Here is a 23,040-nt window from a genome sequence, read left to right on the forward strand (position 1 = left end):
GCATGCTTTGTATGCACATCTGAATAACCCTTCCATCTGACTTTAACTTGTAAATCTTTTGCCAGGTAGAAAATAGAGAATTAAAAACCTCCAAATTCAGGGTGCATGAAATGTCATTAAATGTAGCATAAAATTTCTTGAATCTGTCAGATAAAGGAAATCATGTATCCAGAGTGAAGATGGAATATCAATTGAGAAGAATCTATGAAGCTGGCACTTATTCTGAGAGACATATGAATCTAAAAATCCAATAATGCCTCTTCCTTTGAAAACACTGGAAGCCAGAAAGGTATTAGGAAAATCAATAAGGTAAAAATCTTCATCCTACTGTTTGGAATGACTCCCACATAAGAATTAATTAACACAATACTTCTAGAACATGAAAAGAATGTTAAACTGTTATCTCTACCCATGCAAAACAAAGATATAAACCCCCCTAAATACTAGAGAGAGTAGTTGGAAAAGAAAGATTGGAAGGATTAAAGGCATGTCTAAGAGGTCATTTCTGTCCTATTGTCACACCATTTACCCTATTCAGATAGAAGGATAAGTGTTGAACTTTAGTTCATCTGAATTCCTCAGCTCTGTCATCAATGCTGTGACACATTCTAATTTTCTGATTCATTTGTGATGAATAAGTTCTCTCTTTTCTATTCACAATGCTAAAAGTAACCAGTTTTTGTGAGTTATGATTATTTCCCTTTTTTTTTATTGTACTATTATTTTCCCTTAGCAAGTTTCTCTCACTCTTTACCAGCCAGTGTGAACCCCACTTGCAGAAAAACCCCTGCACAGTACCATTGCCCAGGCTTGGAGTTTAGTCAAGAGGAATGAGAGACCAACACCCTGGGCTCCTTTTTTAACCCAGCCAGTTACCTCAGCTGGCAAGTGGCTCAGCTTCTGCCCATAAAATAGGTGTAATATTAACAATAGCTTTACCTTACCACCATCTAATATGTAGAATCCAAATCAAACCAGCTATGTCTTCTTCCAAAGAAGAAGCCTAAACTAGCCTAACAAATTCCTGAATTAGTCCAGATGTCAAGGGCAAACATAAAGAGAGAAATACCTAGAGGTACGGGAATTTAGGATTTATAAATATATAGACTTTGGAACAGTACAAACTTTTTAAATCCAAGAAACTATCTGATTTAAGGTGAGTTTTCTAATTTCTAAAATGTCATTTTTTCTCTGGTAAAATAGAAGTGACAGTATATACTCTTGTAGTCAGGATTAAATGATATATTGTTAGAGCTGCCTTTTAAACTCTTCTAGGCAGGTGATCCTCAAGCTAAGGTAAGCATCCAATATTCGGGGTGCCTGATGCCTAAAACAGCATGCCATAAATTAGGCTTTCAGCAAAGTCTCAGGTTTCATCCTAAAAGTATGTACATATTCTGCTTTCTGCTCCTCAACATATCCTTGTTTGTTTCACCGAACTGGAAGTTCCATGGGGACAAGAACAGGGTCTGTTCTTTTTGTGTATAACTTTCAAGAAGTAGTTATTGGATAAATGAGTGCATGTACAAATAAGATTTTTTAATTACTTAGCCACAAGGACAACTGACTCTCTAAAGAGACAGCCACATCTTTATTATTTACTTTGTGGCTTTGCATACTCGTCAGACTGCTCCACTTCCCTGGGTATGCCCATATTCAAATCGAAGAACATTTACTTAGGATACCTGAAACCACAGAAGGTCTTCAGTGAATAGTACCTCTTATTATCATTCCTTTGCTCATTATTTCCTCTACCTTATTGTCCCTAAGGCTCTATGGCCTTTCTCATAAAGTTGTCAAGGACTAGGAAAGTCAGAGTCTGGAAGTCCTGTGAAGGAGTCTGTGTGTCTCTAGCCACACATACTTACCCATGTAGTATGCTCCATTTTCATACATTTCATTTACTCCTGGCTTTAACTGTATAGCACCTTGTTAAAACATCCTAGAAGTGATGAGCAAGGGGACTGAAAGAACATTTTCTCCCCTCTCCCTTTAGGCTGAGGGTTACTAACCTGGAATTCTTAGAAGATCCCCTTTGGAGTTTGGGAGACGCTTGAAACTTGTTATTTTGGAAGAATTTCTGGGAGGAGAGATTTTCATAGGGATCTGCATTACCTCCAAAAGTTGGGAATCATTGCCCTGGAACATTACATACACAGAAATCAGAATGGACTAATCTTTCAGTTACAGTTAATAATTCTTTTACTTCCTTGGAGCCTGATACTATATAATAAATTCTACTCAGATATCACAAAACTAAAATCAGACTTAACCCCTCTCCCTCTCTCTACTCTTGCTTCCCCTACTGTTATAAGGCCCTTCATTTGGCCTTTACAGTTCTATACTCTTTGCTAGATATTTGTGCTTTGAACCCAGCATGCTTAATGCAAATGATTTTAATCTCATGCAAAACTACTGTAGATAATTCTTTGCATTTCAGATGAAAACAATATACAGACATACAAAGTGAATATCACTTAGGCAGAAAGGGCACATATCAATAAAATAACAATTTGAGCTGAACAAAAATAAACCCATGCAGATTAATACACATTTTCAAAATTGCATAGCAGATTGTAATTCAATCAAGAAAACAGGGGCCTTTTGATGTTTATGAATGTTTATAAATTGTAGAAGAACTCTGAGATTAAATTTTTAGCCTTAATATTAAATTTGGGATAGATATTATTGATTTTCATTAATACATAAAGACAACAATTATATCCAATAAAATCTTTAATTTAACTTGGCTTTAATTTGTCTTAGACTGTGACATACACACTGTGAATTTTCTCTCCATCTTGGATTCCTGTCATTGACAGCCTGTGTGTCATTTGACATCCAGGAAAGATAGTTTTTCATTCCAGACCTTGGATATATTAGTCAATCTGGGTATAATTTACATTGATCTCTTTTGATCACATCAAAAATTTAATTTTGACTGATTAACTTTTATGAATAAATACTCCTTGAAATTTAGAAACTTGTATGCTTAGATATAAGAACATAAATACTGAGTATAGTTCAAAAAGAGCATAATTATTACTGAGACTTATTGGGTTTATAACATACAACAGAAAAATAAGCGAGCACACTGCATAGATTAACCACCAATCATATTTTTCTCCGTTTTTTCAAAGGTTGGGAAAGAAAGCAAGCTCAAAAACATTGGGGGAGCAGGCGGGAAGGAAGGAAAGGAGAAAAGAAGAGAAGAAGAAAGGAAAAATGCTTTAAAAGATGCACCAGTGTGATAGTCTAAGATCCCAGCTTGTAGACAGGACTAGAATGTAGCAAAACTTAGAGATTTAAAGTCTTTGAAGCTAGTTGGTAGACACACACATATATATTTCAAGTTTGTGTGTACTTTCAATGAATCATACGTAAGTTAATTATCTTGCTTAAAATTTTCATTAAGCTCATCAATTTTGTGAAACAATTTAAAAGCATTGGAGACCCCCAACCTCTCTTTATGGTCCAAGCTGCAGATTTTCAACTTAACTCTTAACTCTTCTTGTCCTTCACTGCTGCATGTTCATGGAACAGCATTTCACCTAGTCCACAAAAAGAAAAATGTATTCTTTAGAGGAATCTCTACGATGGTGCATTTGTCCAGAAAACTTGCTGAGAAGTGAAGCTCTAATTGCCAGTTTTCTGCTTTAGCCTTATTCTATGCTAATTTATTTAATCAAGTCTTTCTACTTGATCTTTTTAAATACAGTTTGTTTTGCATTTTTCTGGAGGCTTTATGTGAAGTTGATAAAACCATAGTGTCAGAGACACAAAAATTCAACCAGCGCACTTTAAGTCCTTGACATGTTTGAGTGAGGTGGGATAAGGAGACCTGCTTTGTCTTCTCAGCATCCTTGTTTGGTTTATTCTCTTGGATCTTCTGTTACTTCAGTTTTATTTCTCTGTAAGAAAAGCTATCAAAACACCAGTGAGCAGGCCAGTCCATTAATTGCTTATTTTGCTTGTGTGTTGACAATTGCAAAAGAAAATTATCAGACTTAAAATATAGAATGAGAAACTGTTAAGGTCAACTCCCCCCAAAACTGAAGTGTTTTTTTTCCTCCTTTTACATTTATTTAATTTTAATTGAAGGATAATTGCTTTACAATATTATGTTGGTTTCTGCCTATGTTGATTCATGTTGATATATAGCAGAAAACTGAAGTTTTATTAATAGAAATGCATTTTGGGGGACAGATGCTTTCATTTAAAATCCTTTAGTCAGAGGACACATTCCTAGCCTGGTGCTGTGCAGCAGACAAGGCAGTAACCACTGTCAGTTAATGACTGACAGCACGTGGAGGTTTTAAATTTATCCAAAGCATTAAACATACTAAATCTACCCTTCAAAGAAGCAGTCTATGAGTTTGATTCACCTTTGTCAAAATTAGCTAAGATTTGTCATGTACAACATAGTAAAGCTTTTACTTGTTCTCATTGTGCTACCCAATAGCTATTTATGCAACGATAGAAATGGTCTATCTGTAAGACGGCCACCAGCCACAGGTGGCTGTGGAGCACTGGGGATGTCACTAGTAGACCAAGGAACCAAACATTTAATTTTTTATTAAATTTTAAGTATTTTACATTTAAATAGGTAGATATGGCTAGTGGCTACTACATTGAACAGCACAACTCTAGAAAATGTTCATATGATTCTGATCAGAATAAAGCTGACAAAGAAAGAGGTTACCACCCCTTCTACATTGATCAGACAGCAAGAGGCCACATCTTTGGACATTTTATGAGGCTGAATCTTGGACTTCAGGTGACAAAATGGGCTCTTACTGCTCATGCTTTAGGAGCAACAAGTCCTGTCTAAACTTAATTTGCTTTCCTTCTCTCCACAATATCATTGGGTTTATTTTTAATTCCTTGTTTTGTCTTTGATTTTCAGTTCCTTGACCATCAGCCTGTGGCCTGCCCCTTCCTTCTCTTTGTGTAAGTAAAAATGGTTTCTTTACTTTTCAAAAAAAAAGTGCCAGATTTGGGAAATTTGAGTCTTTATTGGCATGTTTTCCAGTTGACTTTGTTGTGGTTTCCAGTGCGTCTTAACTGTGTGTTAGCTTCTTTTGTGTTTGGAGTCGATGCTCTTGGTGATAGTAGTAGTTGCCATCAGGAGGGGGCTGAAAAGGCCAGCAGCCCAAGCCACTGGACCTGTATTATTTAAAGACTGCCTTTGACTTGGCCACAGCTGCTGTTTGCAAAAGTCACTGCTCTTCTAGACTACAGCTTACATTCTTCAGTCAGATACCAGCAATAGTTGGGCTTTTGCTCTGCTGTCAACCAATGGGCAATTATTTATTCTTCAGTTATACACCCATCTCTAGGTTCAATAGCTTTTCACTTCAACTTCTAGATCAGAGGTTTCATTTTTTGTACAAAATTTCTAATATCCTTTTACAGGAAGTATAAGACTGAAGTATAAAACTTCAGTCATTTAGGCTGAAATCCTGTGAAATTGTAAAGTCCAGGAAAAAAAGAGAGAAATCCAGGATTACATATGTTAGGAGGTTTATAGAAGGTACCATTCTCTTTTTAGAAAAGATGGGAAGTCATTTGGGGAAAAATAATAACTTGATTTCAGATGAAAAGAGAGAACATTTATTATTTAAAGCCCAAATTAGGCTGCACTGAGTTGGTTTGGATAATTGAAAGAGATTCTGGGGCCATGAACCCAAATAATCAAAGTCACTGCATAAGACACTACCCAAGTGATGCTACAGGTAGGGGCAGTCACCTCAGGTGATAAATATAATCAGCGTCCTTCCAGCTGCTTCTCACTCTCTGGTGAAGACTGTCCCCTATTCACAACACTCTATCTTACTTCACTGATGCCTTCGCACTGCAAGCTATTTCTTGTGTTGCAATCATTTGCACAGAAAGGGTGTTCCCATGGCTCTTTTGCTTGTGTGTGGCTTCCACTCACATTCCTAGAAGCGAGTTGCAAATATATTTAGGGGAACAATATCCCCCAAAGGATGCTAAGGCTAAAGTCTAAAGTGACAGTTATTTGACAGAGAAAGGAGATTGATTAAACTCCCCAAAGACTGGTGCTGTGTGTAATGCATTTATACAGCAGGGGTGGGTCCTCCCTGCCCCTGACAAGTCTTGTTATTCCTCATTCTCGGTGTTGATAGAGTGGGTCTGTCAGTGCTTTGGAGGGTGTCGGCATGCATGCTTGTGGTTACCACTTTACGTCTCTCTGTCCCTACTCCAGTTACCTAGCACTGTGTATTTCTAGTCCTCTGACTGGCAAATCATTTTTGTTACAGTTCTTTTGTGTAAAAACAGTTCACATAATAGCTGTGTGTTAGACAGGCATTAATCCTCACATCACCGGGGATGAGTCAGCACCGTGCACTCCTGCTCTCCCGGCTCAGCTATTATGACGTCAGCACTGGAGGGCAAGCTTCAGACACAAGCAGTGCAGGGGCCTGGAGACCTGGGTCACAGATTAGAAATCGAGGGGAGACCTTTGAGATAAAAAACATAATTGAAAGGCTGTGGCTGGCTCATAGGAAAATGTGAAACTGATTCTATACAACATCAACCATCAATCTGGCAGCTTCTAGAGAGATCCGAGTTGTAACCAAAGATAAGGCTGAGCAAATGACCTGGAATGGACTGAGAGCCCATCCATGTACCCACTAACCTTTTCCCACTTCTCAAGCCAGGCTTCATGCTTGCTTAGATTGTTTCAAATCCTGAGACTGCTTTTATTTCAAGGGTGACAGGGCCTGTGACAGTTCTGCTGATCTCAAGTGCCCACAGACACAGCTGATGTCTCCAGACGTGGTGCCCCAGGGGCCCATCAGAAGGAGAAGAAAAGTTCCCTGGGGACAGGTGAAAACATTATCCCTTAGCACTTATAGCTCCTAGGGCCACTGAATGGCCTCCTCCAGGCAGGTGCAACATTCTGCCTCTTCAAATTTTTTCTCCTTGGCACTGCCTTTAGTCCAAAGTCCTAGTCTGGATTTGACATAGATTTCAATAGGAGCTGAATAGCTTCCAGACTTTCCCACAAAAGTGTTTCATCCCATTCATCTTTGGCAGAGAGGAGCCCTCCATGACCTGCCATGCTGCCTTGAAGTAGATAGCACAGACTCACCCTATTTGAGAACCAGGTTCTTATAATGTAGAACTGTCCGTGGTTCAAACTCAGATGCATTCTCAGAACAGTACCTTTCCATATTGAAAACTAAATGTTGAAAAGCCTGAAAATTCACTGCCTACCTTCTCTGTTAACAAGACATTCCTCCATCACACCCTCTATCCCTCACTCTTCCTTTCACCCAATGATAACCATCCAAAGTGCCTTACTACTGGGGTCTTCTGCCTTCATTGGATTGCTTGGAGGCGCCTGTCCTGCTTGTAGAAGCTAACATTACTGCTTAGCTTAGGTTTTGACGGATTATCATGTACGGCTCTTTATTCAGCTTTTAGTCAACAAACAATTATAGGAAACCAGTCACTATGCTCGGTTCTTAAAACTGCTAAATAAATAAGAAATGCTCCCCATTGTTAAAAATCTCAGCCTGATAGGGAGATATACATAAACAAAGGCCATGCCATGTGATGGCCACTGGAATGGAGGTATACAAGATGTAGCAAGGGAACAAAAAAGAAGCAGCGGCACCTGCCTGCACATGGGAGGTGCCCAAGCTGAACCTAAAAGTCTGAAGAGTGAACTGTAGTTTACCAGGTGAATATGGAGGGCGGGGGGAAACAACAGAAGATCATAATCAGAAAAAAAGCCAGCGCAAAGGAGGTGACACACAGCAGTCAGGTTCCGAGATATTGGCTAGAGTTTCGTGACTGAAGGAGATCCTTTCAAAGGAGATGAGGCTGGAAAGTAAGCAGGAGGCAGGTCATGGAAGGTCTTGTATGCTGAGCAAGGAGTTTGGACTTGAAGTAACAAGCTTGGTGAGGCTTTGAAGAATTTTAAGTAGAGTTATGTTTTAGAAAAAGAGCGGTCTGGTGACTGAGAAAAGGGAGAGCAGGTCAAAGATGAAAACCAAGGGCTTCAACTGTGCAGTGGGGCTGGGAAAGGAGAGGAGAGGCAACTGGGTAGTGCTGACATAGACACTGATGTTTGCCTAACGCCAGCCTGGGTTGGCCCCGTGCACAATCCTTGCCTTCTCGGCTGAAGGGTCACGTGTTGTGTGGGGCCAAATTTCAGGTGAAATGTTCCTTTACAGTCCCTTCACTGGAGACCTCAACTTGAGTTGGGTCTACTGGTCTCCACAAATATGTGTTTCCTTCTCTCATAGTGGCCTTGGCAGGCCAAGAAGGAGGAGATGGGACATTGCCAGTCTGGCTTTTCCCTTCTTTCACCTGAAAATGAAACCAGTTCTTAATAATATCCTCCTAAAGTCGATCAAAGCTCCAATTCCTATCATTTTCCCATTGCTGCCCTTTTCTGAGAAGTTCCAAGCCATTGAGCTAAATTGCAACTTATGCACAGCCGAGTGTTGAAACAATGCAGTATATTTGTTCCTTCTTTCTGAATTAGAGTTCACCATAAGTGTGCTTTTCTCTTGTTCACTTTGGGCTGCCAGGACGATTTAAAGGAAGTTTTCAACAGCTTCTGTTGCATGTACCATGTTCTCTTTAGCAAATGGGAAGATATGTGTGGGTGTGTATAAGTCTTCTCTGTATTACTTTCTGGAGAAATGTTTGTGGAGATGAACAAGATAAGGAGTAGGGACCTATTGAAAGCCCAGGTCCCCTCAGTGACCTGAGTGCAGAACGTAGGCTGGTGATCAGATGGTCAATTATGTGTTTGTCAAAACACAGTGGGCTGCATTCCAGACTGCCAGCTTTGGAGGCCCAGCTTCTGCCAACCAAATGTCATCTGGGAACATGCAACACTGGGCACTGTGAAGGAGTTTGAAATAGACCATGCCACAGCCAACCTACTGCCAGTCTTATAGCACCAATATGGCATGCACAGCCGGGCCCCGTGTTTCAGAGCTCAGGAATTCACTGTTCTAAATTCAAGAGGTCAGATGGGTTCATGTTTTCAAAGCCTATGTTCTCTGCTTTGAACATTGTGACTTGCTCCTCAGTGATTTCCAAGTGATTTTTTCCAGTCACATCTCTGTGGAAACCACTCTTTTTATGATGGTTATGAGAGCCTTGTAAATGTCCCAGAGGAGAGAAAAAAAATAAACTTGCTCTGACAATGACTATGAGATTCTGATAGAGGGATTCCAAGTCTTAGGAAATTACATGAAAGGTGCATAGCTTTTAAAATATCAGGAACCACCTTGGCAACTTATAAAAAGCAGAAGGGCTTTGCCTATTTTATAAAGTGATTTGCATATACCTGCATAAATAATGTCCCCACCTGTACTTTTATGCATTTAGGTTGAATAAATTAAATTCAGTGATCTTTAAAATATTCACTGTCTTTCATTGCTCAGATATCATTTTCAGGACCCTTCCTCCTCATTTTTTTTTCCCTGTAGTAGTAGTGGCTATTTTTTTCTATCTTTGATTCAGAGAATCAAAACACACTGCAGACCAGTCTACCACAGCCAGGAGCATTACCTCTCTCTGCTTCCATTCCTTTTAGCCTTTCTACCTAGTAAACAATGCTTTCCATAAGCTTTTCATAAAGGAAATGGGGGAGTATATTACTAAAGTGAAAACAGCACAAGCTAGGATTCAGAATCATATTTAGTGGAGAGTTAAAACATAAACGAACACAGTGCCCTTGTGTGTTCTTAAGAAACTTAAAACTGAGTTACGAAAAGAAGCCATACTATTGAGTGTTCCATATGCACAGAAGATAATAACAATTCCAAAAGGAATGATATACTCCAATAAGTACTATAGGATTTCATTCATGAAAGAAAACTTATGGGCTGGAAAACATCATGTAAAATGCGATTTTTGTTGTTGTTCAGTTGCTAAGTGGTCTCCAACTCTTTGTGACCCCACAGACTGCAGCTTCCCATTTAGCTAGTCTTGAAAAATGGCTTGAATGTAAAAAAAAAAAAAAAAAAGGAAGAAAGAAAGAAAGAAAGGAAAAGTAAAGAAATGATATCCCAAGCAAAAGCATAAACCTAAGTGTAGGATTCTTTGAAGGGGTACAAAAAGCAGTTTTTCCCCACTCAAATTTTAAACCCATTGAAAAATAAAAAACTGATTGCTGGGGAGCCAAAATTTTTGCTAAAGTCTAGGTGGAAGAAGGGAACTTAGTATGAGAGGTAGAAGGGGCTCACTGACTCGCTTCCGCCCAAAGGAAAAATCTGGATCTGCATAAGAATAATGCTTTTCCAGGTCGCTGACTCCGGCTAGTCTAAGCAATCTAGAAAGGAGAAAGACTCAAAAACGTCAATAGATAAGTCTCAGCCAACTGAGAAACAGGGGCCAACATTATGATCCTCCTCCATGGAAAAGTATTAGCATAAGGAATGAGGCAAGATATGTTTAGAAAACTTCTTTATGTAAACTGGGAGGGGGAAAAGGCTTTCCTGCAAACCCTAAGATCCACAAGCTGGGAAACAAGAGGAGGAAGTATTGAGTAAAATGAAAATGGAAACCAGAGCCAAGAGGTCAAATAAGGCTCTCAAATGCCTAAGGGGACATACCTGAGGTTGAAACCAGCTGTCATAGAATTATCGGAGTTCTAAACTGAGGGTTTCTTTTTAGACTCTTAAAATTACCAGAATCAGAACCCCAAGAACAAGCAAGAAATGAAGACAATGAACTAAACCCAAGTTGGAAAACAAAAACAAAAACTCTTATCTTTTGTGAAACTAGTGATAAAATTTATTGAGTGCTTGCCTTTCTTTGGGTACTAGACAAAATATTTTTAATGGTTATATGATTTAACCTTTTAAACTACTCTTATTAAGTATATAATATTATAAAAATGAAATGGATATTTAGCATGTTTGAATAATTTTTTCCAAGAATGCCTAGGAAGTAACAGAGACAGAACTTGAATCCAAGACTATCTGTCTTAAAATCCTTGGCGGAATTTCATTAAACACAAAGTGAATGTCTGCTAAGTGCTGAAAACCTAATAGCAAAACACACAGAGCTTCTGCCCTGCTGGAGTTTACAGTCTGGGGGAGGGGAGAGAGACATTAATCAAATGGTCACACAAAAGAACTTATAATTGCAAGCTGTGCTTACTGCTGTGAAATAAAAGTGCCAGGTCCTCTACAAGCAATATAGGAGGGGGGATCTAAGTGAGTCTGGAAGTACAGGAGACATTTCCCTGAGGAAGTGACTCTGAGCTGAACTCTGAGGTTGAGGAGATAATTCAGGGCCTGTTGATGTCAGGATCTCTGACAACATGTTAAGGACCTGCCTCAGGGCAATGGAAAAGCACATTTAAGAATGAAAATGGCATGATCAATTTTGTATTCTAAAAAGATCTTGCTACTTTTGTACATTTATCCCAAATAGATGGAAACATATCCATACAGAAAACAAAGTTTATGGCAGCTTTACTCACAATAGCCCCAAACTGGAAACAATCCAGAAGTTCTTCAATCAGTAAATGGTTAAACCATAGTATGACCAAACCATGGAACTGCTCAACACTTGGAAGTAGTGAACTCTTGATATGTATAGCTTGGATTAATAACAAAGATGTTACACTGAGTGAAAAAGCCAATTTCCTGTATAAAGCATTCTTATAATGACAAAATTATAACGATAGAGAGCAGATTAACAGTGATTAAGGAGTGAGGGAAGATGGGGCTGACTGTGGCTACAAAGTTGTAGCCCGAAATAGTCTTAGGATATAGCCATTCTATATTTTGACTGTGGTGGTAATCATGCAAATCTTTACATAAGGATGTGATAGCATAGAGCAACACACATACATTTATATGAGTGTATGTAAAATGAGTGAAATCTGAATAAGGTGGATGGATTGTACCAGTGTCAGTTTCCTGATTGTGATATTGTACTATAGTTAAACAAGATATTATATTGGGACATTATGGGGGGTAGAGGGCATACCAGACCTTTCTGTATTATCTCTTACAGTTGCATGATAAACTACCATAATCCTGAAATTAAAAAATTAAGTTAGTTTCATTGTGGTAAATGGTTTCGGAGGAGCAAAAGTAAGGAGGCTATGGTAGAAGAACAGATAAAAAATAGACTTGGGTAGAGATGATGGGAATGGAAGCAAAATGAATGCAACTGAGAGATAATTCAGAAACAAACAGGTTTTTCTTATGGATTGGATGTGGGAGATGAAGGAGAAAGAAGTGACTACTGGTTTTATGTTTGTTAAAAAATATGAAGGATGGTGCCACTCAGGGTTATATGAAACACCAGGGGAGAACTGGGGTTAAGATCTGTTTTTGAGATGTCTAGTGTCAAATGCTCTTGATAGAAATAATCATATTGGGTAGGCAGATGAATATATACAACTGGAATTCAGAAGTAAAGTGAAGACAAATGAAGCTGTTGGCATGGATGATAGTTGCCTAGGGACGAGGTTAGATGAAGAAGAAGGCCCAAACTGGGACTTGAAGAACTCAATATGTAATCACCTGGTAGGGAAAAATGAGGCTGTGAATATCCTCAGAAGGAATAACTAAGGGGTAGTAGGAAAATCAGAAAACATTGACACAGAAGCCAAGAAAACAAAGCATTTCAAAGAGAGTGGTTAATAGTAACCCCTGAGAAGTCAAAGAAGTTAAGGATTGAACAATATATCACTTAATATATTAGTCTGGAGGTTGTTGTTGACTTTAGCAAAAGGTGGCTTGTTGAAGAGCTAGAAGCAGTAACTTATTTGTTAAAGGATGAGGAAAGCATAAGAAGTGAAGAAACAGAGCAAATGTGGTTAAGTCTTAGAAATTTTACCTTAAAGGAAAAGAAAATGAACTAGTATCTTAGGAATGTGGGGGTGGTGGGGTGAGGTCAAAAGAAGTTTCTGGAGGGGAATGGAGACATTAGCATTTTTATATGCTTAGAAAAATACAGTAGAGAGGCGAGATTCAGTGTATAGGAGTGATAATAGGATAGGATGACTGTTGAGGGGATGGTTCCTGATATGGACAGACATGCGGTCCTGAGTACAATTGGAAGGATAGAAGGAGGAACATCTCTTCTATGGTTATAAGAAAGAAGAAGGAAAGGTAGAGATAGATGCAAGCTGTGTGTAGGCTTGGTACTGAGAGGTTGAGAGGTGTCCCAAATGGTCACTCCTAGGGAGCAAGGTGCTGCCAAGAATAAGTGAGGAGGAGATTTGAGGAAAGTAGAAGTTTAAAAAAGTTTACTGTATAGCACAGGGAACTATAGTCAATATCTTGTTAATAACCTATACTGGAAAATAATCTGAAAAATAATGTATGTATATATGTATAACTGAATCACCTTGCTGTGCACCTGAAACATTGTAAGTATACTTCAATAAAATATATATATTAAGAAAAACAAAAAAAATAAATAAATAAATAAATAAAATAGTTCTTGGGATAAATAGCATGGCAGGTTGACCAGAAGAACACAGTGGGTTTCTCTTTGACAGTGCAGGAGGTCTAGGTGAGTCTGGTGGGTTTTTGTAGTACCTATTCTGTCTTGTGTGACTTTCTCCAGAAGTTCAATGACCAAGGTGGAAACTTAGAGAAATGTGCCTTTTAATTCAAATTAGGATGGAGTTTTACATAATAAGCGTGAAAAGATATTAGGGGTTTTAGTTTCTTTTTGATTCAATCTGAGGCCAGAATGAAAAGGCAGTAAAAGAGCTCTGTTCAATTCTCTAAGCCTCTGGTGAGCATCTACATTGCACCAGGCACTGTGTTTGGTACAGAAAAAACAGTCTAGTTTAGTTTAAAACACTGACATCTAGTCCAAAAGGCCAAGAACAGGTGATTAGATAACCTTTGCCAAAAGACACAGAAACCCAGGTCATTATTTTCTTCTGCCTTCTCCTTCCTCCCATTCTGGCATCACCTAGTTATTTTTTTGCTTTCTCACTAAATGTCTACTCTCTGCCTTATTGACAAGCCTCTAATATACAACATACATATGTAAGTGATAATTCTGATTTCTTCCGTCATCATTTTGTAACATATGATCATTTAGGAACAATTAGATCGTCAACTTGAAGTGTGGTATTGGTACTGGGTGAATTTTCTCTGAATTTTAAGAGCTTCCATCTAACTGTATATAGACTGGTTATTTTATTTTATTTTTTTTTGAAAAAGGGATGGAGAGAAGAAGAGTGGGTAGGTGAGAGAAGAAGGGAAAAACGGAAAGAAAGCTAATGGTCTATAGAAGACCTGATATAGCAGCTCACCCTTGTTACTCCAGGGAACCCCCACTTAAAATGAATGGATGAGCCTCCATTCCTAATGGTGTCCTATGCCATCAGGCTCCAAAAGAGCTTCCAGACCTGGAGACATTTCAGAGTACTAAAGATTAACTAAACTTTAGCTTCTAGTAACATAAAACAAGATATAAAAAAGACCTGAAGAATGTGTAAATTCTTAATTGCCAATAGCACTAGGATTCCCCATTCATATTTATTCTGTTATAAAGCAGTGGCTTGCAGAGAGGTGGTGGCAATGACAGCTTTCCTTTATTTGAACATATTCCATTCTATTAGATTTCCTTTAGGAAATGACATTAAGACCATTTGACTCAAAACTCAACTGTAGATACATCTGGGATAATATTTGCCAGCTGTTGAGCAACACAGCTGTATTTTTTTTAATAGTTACTTCTTTCATGATTCTATAATTCACACTTATTGTAAAATATTAAGAAAGTATGGAGAAAATAGTCACAATCCCACTAAACAGAAAAGTGATTATTAACAATTTTTTAGATCACCTTCTAGTCTTTTCTCTGAGTGTAACATGATTGAGTATATACTGTATATATAAGGTTGTATTCTATTTTTTACTAAATATTATGTAAGCCCTTCTCAGTATAATTACATACTGCCACCATAATGTCTGAATAGTTTTCTATCATATAAAACTCCCAGAATTTTCCTAACAATGCCCTAGGTAAAGATATTTGGGTTATTCCCAGTATGTGAGCTTTTATACTTTAAAGTCTTTTAAAATGTAATGTGTCACCTGAATTGTCAAACTTGGAGGAAACCTGAGGAAGGCAGTGATGCCATCCATCAAGAGAACGGTCATTCAATAGTATCACCCTATTCAGAGAGTTACTAATTGCTAATGACTATGAAACTCATATTTGAATTTTTAAGTAGTTGTTGCAGGATTTATCTAAGCTTTTTTCCCTAAAATTCAAATTCTATTTTTTTACTTCTAAAATATACATTTAGTTTGGTTTGCATTTGTTATAGTAATGATGTAAAAGAAAAAAATCCATTCAAAATCTCACCACCCAGAGAGTTAACACTTTGGGGAATATATTTCCAAACATATCTATTTGTCTGTCTGTTTTTCTTTGTCTTTTTCTTTTCAAAATAAAAGGAAAATCTGCTGGCTGTTTTGCAGTCTGCTTTTTTTACTCATTGTAAGGCATTTTCCATGATAATAAATATAGATCTACATTGTCTTTTTGACAGCCACATTATACTCCAGTAGAGGGTAGTTTATTGAATAAGTCACTTACTGATGGACATTTAGGATATTTGGAAATTTTTTCTAACTAAACAATGCTACAGTAACCATCTCTATACATATATGCATTTTTTAAAAATTCACTTGCCTGATTATTTCTTTAGTGTAAATTTCTAGTAGTGGAACTGCCAGAGTAAAATTTATCTGCTGCTAAAGTGTCCTCCAGCAAAATTGTATCAATGTATATCCCCTGCTGCTACTGCTGCTTTGTTGCTTCAGTCAAGTCCAACTCTGTGCAACCCTATGGACTGAAACCTGCCAGGCTCCTCTGTCCATGGGATTCTCCAGGCAAGAGTACTGCAGTGGGTTGTCATGCCCTCTTCCAGACCCAGGGATCGAACCCAGGTCTCCTGTATTGCAAGGCAGATTTTTTACTGCTAAGCCACTAGGGAAAGCCAGCAAAGAAAGAGGCTGCCCATTTCTCTGCATCTTCACTAATTCTGTAATTGTCAATTGTACTTTTTGCCATGTAAGTGAATATTTTTATATTGGGATACAAGATGCTTTTGCCAAGCATACGATCCTGTCTGAAAACTTAAAGAATATTAAATTTTATTACGTGAAAATAGAAATCACTATGGTAAACAGTATTTAAAAAAAAATACTAGGGAAATACTGTGACATATCCCTAATATTTTAAAAGTAGATGTAATCAACAATGAAAAGGTGAATAATACAGTAAAAACATGCAAAGGGCAAATGAGCAGCCTCACAAGCATTTTGTTGTTTAGTCTCACCCTTGGCTTCAAAGGCAGTGCTCACCCCTGTCCTGTGAGGTCACCTCTAGCACTGTGTCCTGTGCTCTGCTGGCAACCTCCACCCTCACCTCTCTCCCAGGGAAGGTCATGGGGAGAGAAGCACCACGCGGGAGACCAGCAGAGTTTCTGGGTTAGGGACAGTCAGAACTTCCCCTGGTTTCATACATTTATGTTTATTTGACATCGCCATCCCCCAAAGGAACAGGCTAATTGTTCACTCATATGAATGTGAAAGTGATCATCTGAGCTCTGCCATCAGACTCCAGAATCAGTAAATTATTGGGAAGGGAAAAATACACACTGGCAACATTGCCTGATCTGTGTCTCCAGGGCAGAATTGACACTATTCTTCTACCAGATGTAGATAGAGATTTCTGGATGTTCTCATAAATAAAGTGCTAGAGGCCATGTCATCAGTGTCCTCCACCTTTCCCTCTCTCTGACTCCCATGTGTATTACTACATACTTAATGAAATGGAATATTTTTCAGCAACTTCAGGGAGAGTGAAAGATGCTAAGAGGCAGAAATGCCACACTGACAGCATCCGCCCCTGCCCTTCACAGCGCAGACTGACAGAGCATCTTCCTGTGTTTTGGGATAGTGAGCATCTGGCTCCCGGCATGTGTACCCCAAGTCTCTCTGAGGGGCAGGAGTTATGCAGTGCTGTTCTGAGTGGTAATTGAACCATTCCTTCAGCACAAAACAGTTCATTTGCAGATGATAAGGGATGCCATGTGCTCTGGGGCATTTTTTCTACGTCTTTAAAGAAAAACCATGTCCAGAAGTCATATGCAGTTCCTTAAATCCTTAGGCAATGTCCAGAAGGGAAGCAGAAAAGAAACCATCATGTTCAAGATTGTACAGAAGCTCCTTTAAGCCAATTACAAGCTGAGGCAAGTGGTAGGAAATAGGCCTAGTAAATAACTCCTCTATCTGAACAGTGAAACTGCCCAAGAAGTGGGAGCATGTGACTACCAGCTACGTTTCAGCGATACCCCTGGAGCAGTTAAAGGCTGGCATTGCCATACTGTAGGCTCAGAGTGACGAATGTTTAACTTTCTTATTGATGCCCTTAGAAAACGTCACATATTATACCCCTGCCTCTACAACATGGCCTATACTCAGAGGGCAAACAAGACCCAATAATGATGATTAGTGTTGTGTTGTTTATTAGCATGAATCTTCCCTCCATTCTTTCTCACCCTTTTCTTCCCCAAACATCATTGCCGATTGAAAGCTGGGCAGTGGTGTATATATAGGATATACATTATATATATATGTTTGGTACAAATGGGCTTTCCCAATGGCTCAGTGGTAAAGAATCTGCTTGCAATGTATGAGACATGGGTTTGATCCCTGGGAAGATCCTCTGGAGGAGGAAATAGCAACCCACTCCAGTATCCTTGCCTGAAAAATCCCATGAACAGAGGAGCCTAGCAGTCTACAGTCCAAAGAGTAGCAGAGTCTGTCTGACACAACTGAGCCACAGAGTACAACAACAATGATGGTACATATACCACCTACTTAGTCAAAGAGTCTTTCTACTCTCTTATAGAAGAGGTCTTTGTAGTGATAAAATTAAGTGGGTTTTTTTTCCTTTCATTAGATTCTTTCTGCCCTCTTTCTGTAGTCTCTGTTATTTCTCATATCTTCTAATGTGAGGTTATTGAAGATAAATCAGAAATACCTACCTTATTCCAGAGAATCATTTCCAGATATTTATTTAGAATGGCCACCTTAACCTCTCACACTTTAGTAAGCTAAAACTGATTCCACTTTTAGTTCCACCCTGGAAATTTCTAGACTTTTGGTACGTGGAAAGTAATTATCACCTCTAATTTAAAGTTAATCCTATATTTTGAATACGAGAAGCATGTGTCCTATGACAGAAATTGAGTAAAAATTACACCTAAATCTTCTAGCAATGTCCTTCATTCTGGTCCTTACAAGTCAGTCAAGGATGCATAAGAGAAGTAGTAGGAAGTCTCTGATTAGAATCATTTTCTGGGATTTTTTTTCCCTCTCCTTTTTCCATCATCATTAAACTTGAATAGTCTACTACATGGCTTCTTCACCATGAGATTCTGCATACACCTCTACCACTTTTTCTTTTATTTTATTGAAGCCTAATTTATTTACAATGTTGTGTTAATATCTTTTGTATAGCAAAGTGACTTAATTATATATATATATAATTTTTTTAATTTTTAAAAGTTTTAAAAATTCTATGAAAGCAGTGATAAATACAGTGAAAAACAAACAAAAATGAACATGAAGATGCAAAAGAGGACCTCAAAAATCATAAAATGTTGGGGAGGAGAGTAAGAAAATGTAGATTTTTTTTTTCCTAGAATGTGTTTGAGCCTGTATGACTACCAGTCTACCAGTTTTAATAGTAGCACTTTTCAGTGAAGATTAGAAAGAATCTTAATACTGTTTAGTTTTCCCAAAATGTATGAAGTATCTGTTGACAAGGTGTCTATAGCAATCGATCTATCTATATTTGTTTATTAATATATATAATATGAAGGGTCAATTTCTTGATCATCTTATTATCACCAGCCATGAACATCTCCTATCTAGAATCTGTACAGAGGTCAGCCACCTCACAGTAGGCTGTGTGTTCACCACTCCACTCCAACTCTCTGATATATCTAAGAAACAAATTTCAGAAATGTACACTAACATTCAGAAAACTACTTCAGAGATCTGAATTTTGGAGCAGGAATCCAAGAGAAATCTTACTGTTCACAATTATTGGGAATTTTGCCCTTTTCCCCAAACAACAAAGAACTATAGAGAAAACACTTTAAAGACTACCTTTTGAATGATTTTGGTGTTGGATTCTGATTTATTCTTTTTTAGAAAATGAGGAGTTATATTTAAATTTCAGATAAATGCTTTTACCTAATAAGATATGAATGTACAATTTTTGACTGTTGTGATACAATGATTGTTCATGAAGTTCAGTGTCTAATAATCATTTCCTCTTTAGTAATGACCAAGAGATAGAGGCCTTTTTTAGAGAACAGATCAGAGTTTTACGGGTAGCTCCCCAAAAGGACATAGAGTTGAAACAAGGAGGGGTGTAATTAGAAGCCAGAAAAACAAGGGAGAGCTGGGTGCACATTAACAGGGCCAGCAACTCTAAAACAAGTTAGGCTTTAGTCAAGATGTAATCAAAAACATGTACTCTAGATATTCATCCATTTCTAGGATTGTGCAGGGTTTAGTTTCCTCTCATCTCTTAGCAAAAAATAACTTGATCTAAGAAGAAAGATTTCTCCACACCACAGTCAGATTATTTCCTGGGAACAGTACACCCTTGGCAGACCACACTGACTTGTGGACCAGCCTGAGGATCCAGGGAAAACAGACAGAGTGACCCAGAAGGACAGAGTCAGGGCCAGCTGTGGACTGGAGTCTACACCATCTTCCAAAAGCTACCCCAAATCAGTCTTTTATTTCCTTTCTCAACAATAGGCATTAGAAAACCTAAAGATCAAAGGTCCTTTTCAGGCCTGAGCTATTGATGTCATTGTAGGGATTATTTCTAGGTCAACTGCAGCTACCTTTTGCAGTGACTGGATGCTCAAAGCAATCCCGTACAGGGACACATGCGCACACAGTCTATTGGTATGGGCTTTTCTCCCGCCTATTAGATGCATTACAAATTTGCTTTTAATGGGGCCTCTCTGCATTCAACAGAAATATTTCTGGAACTCTCCTGGCTCCCACAACATTTGCTGGGTGCACGCTTAATATGTTTTAGCTTTACTGCCTGAAGATGGAATCAGGGACATCTACCTGCACATGACAGTGCTTTGGCTCTTGCAGTTGCAGAACTTAATGTATGTATCAGTAATGAAAATCTTAATTAAGAAAGCTGCATCATTGTCCATGAACACTCATTTTTCTCCCCCTGCAAAGCCCTTTGTGTATTTCAGTATATACCTGGTCCAGACAGACAGAGCCCTGGAAGAGCTTGTCTGGCAGATCTTCTCTTGATTATTAACAGCTAGCGAATGACAAAGTCTCGCTCTCCTTTTGTCTTGAAACTGAGGCTTGGAACAGCACAGCACACAATGTACTGTAGGATTTGTTTGTGTTTTTTTAAACTTGCTTTTATTACGTTGGTGGGTTTAAAAATTCGACAGTGTTGATCAAAACTAATTTAGGTAACTTAGAGTTGCCAAAACACTAGCAGATGCATATTTACACATATACTCTCAGAGAAATGTAATTTTCCATATAGAAACAACGCACAAACATAAGAAGGGACAATTTTAAGCTGTTTGCCCATGTTTCTGGCGCCTTTGCCCTCCGTGCTTGAAGCCTGCCAAGTCCCAACTTCCATGACCTTAGCAGTTCCTTCTTTCTCTGCATCAATATCCACATGCCAGTTGTCATTTGTGCAAAGTAACATGCTTTGGAAGATGGAATCAGTTTAGGCAGGCAACTGACCATACCCATAAAAAAACTGAGTTATTGAGATCTTTTGAAAAGGTGGCCTATAATTATGTTTATGAAACAATATCCGATTGTAGTATTTTAATCATACCCAAGTCGTAGTTCCCAAAATAAAGTTAATTCATTTGAAATTCTCTTAAAAGCCTCAAAGCATTTTACTCTTAAAATGTAGCAACTCCACGACCTTGAATTATGACCTACATGATGAAGAGAGAGACTCATGTCTCCTCCACCTGTGGGTATCGTCTGTCTTCTGCATTTTCTAAGTTCCTGGTCTACAGTGTTAACCATTTCCTGGAAGAGCCATGCAAGTAATTGAATTGGGCTCCAGCTCTATACTTCCATAATGCTTTCTACTGGAATAGAAGGACAGGCCTATCTAAAGAAAGTCTGGTAATAAATATTTAGAACTTGTCTTCTTATAGTATATATACTGCCCTCAACAAGAGAAGAACAGACACACTGTCTCTGGAGATACTAGTATGATAATATTTATTTACTTTGCTTCTTAGAACTTCACATGCTTTAGCATATTTATTTTCAAAACCACTATAAAATAGGTAACAGTCAGCTTTCTGCCTATCTGTAGCATGGAAAATTTGTGTAAATAGCCTCTGTGTATCACATAAGATATGAGGAAGACCTTATTATGCAAAAGTTATTTTCAAATATACTTATGTTAAGTCTCATGGTTGCATTCAACATTTTAAATTGGGATTAAATATGTAAAGTAAATAACATAGACTGATGTTTTACCATAAGAGGTTAGGAGAAAAGCTATCAGGGCTCTTAGGTGCTAGATGGGAAGCACTATGAACAAGTTGTTTCACTCTGGAAGATTCTCCTTTTCGAGAACCATCTGACCAACCCTGCCATAAATTCTAAAGAAACTGTGAAGTAACTGGGCTAGAAATATGTTGCAGGTATATAACGTAAGGCATATAGTAGACTGTCAATAAATGTTTGGAGAATGAATAAGTTATGAGTGAATAAGGGAAAAAGTAAATTTTGTTGGCATTTCAAAGACTAAGCCAGAGATCAGGTACTTTTCTTAATCTTGGAAAGTACTTGATTAGAAATTTGAAGTGTACTGAATTTCTCATCCTTGATATTCATCTTTCTAAGCAAAAGAATATTCTATAGAGGGGAGGGGGTAGGGGAGGGGGGGGAAGGATGGATTAGGAATTTGAGAGTAATAGATGCAAACTATTATATATAGAATGGATAAAAAACAATGTCCTTTTGTATAGCACAGAGAACTATTCTATATGCTCTGATAAGCCACAATGGAAAAGAATGTGTGTATATATATATGTACCTATACGTATATATTACTGAATCACTTTGCTATATAGTAGAAATTAACACATTGTAAATCAACTTCAATAAAACATTTTTTTAAATACTTAATAGAATTATAAAGAATCCTAAGATTTAAAATGTGGATAGATTGGCTACCTTCTATTTCTGGAACCCTGTGTGTGTGTGTGTGTGTGTGTGTGTGTGTGTGTGTGTGAGTGTAGTACCTGTGTGTGTACATGTATCTCCATCCATGTATGTAAACAATCACTGGATCACAATGTAAAATGAACTTATTATGAGTCTTGAGTAAAAATTTTTGGAAAAAATAGGTAGATCAAGATAATATATTTTTCCATTCAGCATACCTACTATGTGCTTAACTGAAGAGTGACTAGACCCATTAATAGACAACGAAGCCTGGTATGCTGCAGTCCATGGGGTCCCAAAGAGTCGGACATGACTGAGCAACTGAACTGAACTGAGACCCATTAAATGGGCAGACAGCAGGCCTTCTGATGATTTACCCTCATCTCTGCCTCTCTGTCAAGACCTCAATGTGTTTCCTCATTTTTGTGCTTAAAATACCATATGCTGTCTCAACTTTGGCCCAGTCAACAAGCTGAGGAATCAAGCAAGTTTAGGGCCAGGAAGTGCCATGCAACTGGAGCAAAGGGTCTTGGGAAAGCATACAGCTGACTGGAAGGATGTTCTTCAGTCCAAAACTGGCCACCATTTGCTCCCACACAGAAATACATCCACTACGAATGTCATAGGTGATCCCGCCAGCAAGCCTATGCTCCGTGGTCCTCCAGAACAGCATATTTATGTTAGCGCCTAATGAAATGTCCATAAAGCAACTTACGGTCTGTTATATTTAAGTACCCATGACTTCCTTATTTCAAAAGTACCTTTA

The 23,040-nt window shown here is 38.2% G+C and overlaps 1 protein-coding gene across 45 annotated transcripts in view; it reads left to right on the forward strand.

Annotated features, from left to right (window-relative positions):
* ZBTB20 (zinc finger and BTB domain containing 20) overlaps positions 1 to 23,040 on the forward strand; it is an 846,735-nt gene that overhangs the window by 662,522 nt on the left and 161,173 nt on the right. For 43 of the 45 annotated variants that reach the window (XM_061167116.1, XM_061167114.1, XM_061167131.1 and 40 more), the window contains one exon: positions 4,907 to 4,950. The exons of the other annotated variants lie outside the window; for them this stretch is intronic. The gene's annotated coding sequence lies outside the window, so the exon portion shown is untranslated. The remainder of the gene's footprint in view (positions 1 to 4,906; positions 4,951 to 23,040) is intronic. 45 annotated transcript variants of the gene reach the window in all.

The sequence above is a fragment of the Dama dama genome, chromosome 19 (assembly GCF_033118175.1).
Source record: "Dama dama isolate Ldn47 chromosome 19, ASM3311817v1, whole genome shotgun sequence".
Taxonomy (NCBI): Eukaryota; Metazoa; Chordata; class Mammalia; order Artiodactyla; family Cervidae; genus Dama; species Dama dama.